We start from the raw sequence: 4,966 nt of genomic DNA, 5'->3' as shown, positions 1-4,966 counted from the left end.
GGATGGGGAGCAGTGGGGGTGAGCTGTGAGGGGGGTGGGGGACGGGGGGGAGCTGTGAGGGGGGGTGGGGGGAAGCTGTGAGGGGAGGGGACGGGGAGCTGTGGGGGGTGGGGGGGGGACGGGGAGCTGTGCGGGGGGTGGGGGGAAGCTGTGAGGGGACGGGACGGGGAGCTGTCGGGGGGGACGGGGAGCTGGTGGGGGGGGTGGGGGGGAGCTGTGAGGGGGGGGTGACAGGGAGCTGTGCGGGGGGTGGGGGGAGCTGTGAGGGGGCGGGACGGGGAGCTGTGGGGGGACGGGGAGCTGTGGGGGGGGTGGGGGGGAGCTGTGAGGGGACGGGACGGGGAGCTGTGGGGGGGGGGTGGGGGGGAGCTGTGAGGGGGGCGGGACGGGGAGCTGTGGGGGGGTGGGGGGGGACGGGGAGCTGTGGGGGGGGGTTGGGGGGAGTTGTGAGGGGACGGGACGGGGAGCTGTGGGGGGGGGTGGGGGGAGCTGTGAGGGGGCGGGACGGGGAGCTGTGGGGGGTGGGGGGGGACGGGGAGCTGTGGGGGGGGGTTGGGGGGAGCTGTGGGGGGGGGGGACGGGGAGCTGTGGGGGGGGGTGGGGGGAGCTGTGAGGGGGCGGGACGGGGAGCTGTGGGGGGGTGGGGGGGGACGGGGAGCTGTGGGGGGGGTTGGGGGGAGCTGTGGGGGGGGGGACGGGGAGCTGTGGGGGAGGGTGGGGGGAGCTGTGAGGGGGTGGGACAGGAGCTGTGGGGGGGGGGGACAGGGAGCTGTGGGGGGGGGTTGGGGGGAGCTGTGTGAGGGGGGGGGACGGGGAGCTGTGGGGGGATAGGGGGAGCTGTGAGGCGGGGGGATGGGGAGCTGTGGGGGGGGTTGGGGGGAGCTGTGTGAGGGGGGGACGGGGAGCTGTTTGGGAATACGATGGAGATTCTCATGTTGTAGTTCCCTCTCTCCCATCCAGCAAAGTTCACCAGGCGCGGAGGAACTCTGTGTCATTCCAATCTGTGTCACAGCAGCGTCAGATCAAACAGCTCAGCCAGTTCAAATACCAGCACCACATCAGGTAACAGAGAGGGAACGGGAGGACCCACCGGGAATCTGGGAATGGGACCCTCGGAAATCTGGGAATGGGAGGACCCACTGGGAATCTGGGAATGGGAGGACCCATCGGGGATCTGGGAACGGGACCCTCGGGAATCTGGGAATGGGAGGCCCACCGGGAATCTGGGAATGGGAGTTCCTCCACCGGGGATCTGGGAACGGGAGGACCCACCGGGAATCTGGGAATGGGAGGACCCACCAGGAATCTGGGGATGGGAGGCCCCACTGGGAATCTGGGAACGGGAGGCCCCACCGGGAATCTGGGAATGGGACCCTCGGGAATCTGGGAACGGGAGGACCCACCGGGGATCTGGAATGGGAGGACCCACCGGGAATCTGGGAATGGAAGGCCCCACTGGGAATCTGGGAACGGGACCCTCGGGAATCTGGTAATGTGAGGCCCCACCGGGAATCTGGGAACGGGACCCTCGGGAATCTGGAACGGGAGGCACCACCGGGGATCTGGAACAGGACCCTCGGGAATCTGGGAATGGGAGGACCCACCGGGAATCTGGGAACGGGACCCTCGGGAATGGGAGGACCCACCGGGAATCTGGGAATGGGACCCTCGGGAATCTGGGAATGGGAGGAACCACCGGGAATCTGGGAACGGGAGGACGCACCGGGAATCGGGGAACGGGACCCTCGGGAATCTGGGAACGGGAGGACCCACCGGGAATCTGGGAATGGGAGGCCCACTGGGAATCTGGGAACGGGAGGCCCCACCGGGAATCTGGGAATGGGACCCTCGGGAATCTGGGAATGGGAGGACCCACCGGGGATCTGGGAACGGGAGGACCCACCGGGAATCTGGGAATGGGACCCTTGGGAATCTGGGAACGGGAGGACCCACTGGGGATCTGGGAATGGGAGGACCCACCGGGGATCTGGGAACAGGAGGCCCCACCGGGAATCTGGGAACGGGACCCTCGGGAATCTGGGAATGGGAGGACCCACGGGAATCTGGGAACGGGACCCTCGGGAATCTGGAACGGGAGGCCCCACCAGGGATCTGGGAACGGGAGGACCCACCGGGAATCTGGGAATGGGAGGCCCCACCGGGAATCTGGGAACGGGACCCTCGGGAATCTGGAACGGGAGGCACCACCGGGGATCTGGGAACGGGAGGACCCACCTGGAATCTGGGAATGGGACCCTCGGGAATGGGAGGACCCACGGGAATCTGGGAATGGGACCCTCGGGAATCTGGGAATGGGAGGACCCACCGGGAATCTGGAACGGGACCCTCGGGAATCTGGGAACGGGAGGACCCACCGGGAATCTGGGAATGGGAGGACCCTCCGGAATCTGGGAATGGGACCCTCGGGAATCTGGGAATGGGAGGACCCACTGGGAATCTGGGAACGGGACCCTCGGGAATCTGGGAATGTGAGGAACCACCGGGAATCTGGGAATGGGACCCTCGGGAATCTGGGAACTGGACCCTCAGGAATCTGGGAACAGGAGGCCCCACCAGGGATCTGGGAACGGGAGGCCCCACCGGGAATCTGGGAACGGGAGGACCCACCAGGATTCTAGGAATGGGAGGCCCCACCAGGGATCCGGAATGGGAGGCCCCACCGGGAATCTGGGAATGGGCGGCTCCATCGGGAATCTGGGAACAGGAGGCCCCACCAGGGATCTGGGAATGGGAGGCCCCACCGGGAATCTGGGAATGGGAGTCCCCACAGGGGATCTGGGAACTGGAGGCCCCACCGGGAATCTGGGACCGGTACCCTTGAGAATCTGGGAACGGGAGGCCCCACTGGGAATCTGGGAATGGGAGGCCCCACCGGGGATGCTGGGAATGGGAGCCCACTGGGAATCTGGGACCGGGACCCTCGGGAATCTGGGAACGGGAGGCCCTACCGGGAATCTGGCAACGGGAGGCTCCACCGGGAATCTGGGAATGGGAGGGCCCCACTGGGAATCTGGGACTGTGACCCTCAGGAATCTGGGAACGGGAGTCCCCACCGGGGAATCTGGGAACAGGACCCTCGGGAATCTGGGAACGGAGGCCTTGGGAATCAGGGAACGTGGCCCTCAAGAATCTGGGAACGGGAGCTCTCCCCCTGGGAATCTGGGAACAGGGCCCCTGGGAACGGGGCCCTCAAGAATCTGGGAATAGGGACTTTGGGAATCTGGAATGGGACCCCCCCCCCCCAGGAATCTGGGAATGGGGCCCACCCCAGGAATCTGGGAACGTGGGGCTCTCCCCCAGGAATCATGGAACAGGAGTGTCCACCTGGAATCTGGGAACGGGACCCCTCGGGAATCTGGGAACGGGGCCATTGGGAATCTGGTAACTATATCCTCCCCAGGAATCTCCTCCCCTTGGATATTTGAGAATGAAGCCTTCGGGAATCTGGGAACCTCTCCTCAGGAATCTGCGGATGTGACCCTCAGGAAGCTGGGAACGTGATCCTGGCAATCGAGGACTGAGGTCCTTGGGAATCTGGGAATGGGTCCTTGGGAATCTGGGAATTGGACCCTCAGGAATCTGGGATGATACCCTCCGGAATCTGGGAACCGCCCCTTGGGAATCTGGGAACAGGACCATTCGGAATCTGGGAATGGGGACCTCGGGATTCTGGGAACTGCTTTCACTCTCAGGAGGGAGAAGGGAGGGGACAGGAAGGAGAGGGAGCATGGAGTTTCCCAATGAATGAATCTAATCTCTCCCCTTTCCCCCTACAGCTGATGATTTGACCAAAACCCACGCCTGACCTCCCGGTTATCACCACCGGATTCCGAGGGACAGCAGGAACTCACCCATTTGGGGGGGGTGGGGGGGGTAGGGGGTGGTGGTGGTGGGATTAGCACCATGACTGTTAAAGGTTTCCCAGTGTTCGCACAATTCTCCCTTTAACCATTAGACACAAAACTCTGTTCCAAAGTCCTTATAAACACCCTTGATGCCCCCCCCACACTGATAGACAGACACTGACAGATAAAACATGGGTGGAGGGAAAGACACTGGTTGGCAGTTCATTGGTTACAGTTCCCAGCATTCACCAATCTGCTCCTTTTTTTGTCACACCTCGGTCTGTCTCGATCTTTCCCTCTCTGGGGATCTTCACTCGTTCGCAAGAGGCACTGAGTGACTGGTTCACATCTTTGAAAGTCTCTGATCTATCGGCTTACAGCAACAGTTGAAATAAACCATCTTCCTTGACAGCTTGAGGTGTTTTTTTTATACTGGAGAGAGAGAGAGAGATACAGGGAGAAAGAGAGGGAGTGAGAGGGAAGAAAGAGAGTGTGAAAGAGATAGCATCTCCCTCTCTGGAAGTCCAGAGCCTTCTGGCTATATCATTCACTTCCACAAGCTGAACTAAGAGCCAATCACGTAGCTGTTGGCAGGCAGGAAGCCTTCAATCATCATTCCACAGACCAATCAGCTACTTGTTGCTGGGTGAATCTCCCTCGTGCACCATCCCTGAGCCCAGCTTGGCTGTGGTAATCTCTCCCCAATGCCTGAAGAGCAGCTGTGTAAACAGCACTTACCATGAGGGGAATCTGCTATGTTCAAAAGGTAGCTCATTCTTTCCACAGTTCCCAGTTTTTAAACCAATCCTCCAGCTCATCCTTCCCAGATCCGTCCACAACTTTAAGCGTAAAGTCAAGTAAAAACGCTCTGATTTTTTGACAGGGTGCAGGATTTCCGAATGTAAACACAGCTGGGTGCAGCGCTGAGGGAGTGCTGCTCTGTTATGGGTGCTGTCTTTGGTTAAGATGGGGTCCTGCTGCCTCTCTTCTGAACAGAGGGAAACGTTCTGGTGCCCCTTGTGTAGAGTTTCTCACGGGTTCATAAACCCACACCCCTCCCTCCCGTCATTTACACCCAATAAAGTTATGTTTTTAACAAG

At 61.5% G+C, this 4,966-nt stretch overlaps 1 long non-coding RNA gene across 1 annotated transcript; it reads left to right on the top strand.

Annotated features, from left to right (window-relative positions):
• Window positions 1-957: 957 nt before the first annotated feature.
• LOC140471247 (uncharacterized) lies at window positions 958-4,966 on the top strand. Its single transcript, XR_011956936.1, has 2 exons — window positions 958-1,062; window positions 3,798-4,966. It is a non-coding gene; the product is annotated as an uncharacterized lncRNA (long non-coding RNA).

The sequence above is a fragment of the Chiloscyllium punctatum genome, chromosome X, assembly GCF_047496795.1.
Source record: "Chiloscyllium punctatum isolate Juve2018m chromosome X, sChiPun1.3, whole genome shotgun sequence".
NCBI lineage: Eukaryota > Metazoa > Chordata > Chondrichthyes > Orectolobiformes > Hemiscylliidae > Chiloscyllium > Chiloscyllium punctatum.
This window is presented reverse-complemented; position numbering and strand designations above follow the sequence as displayed.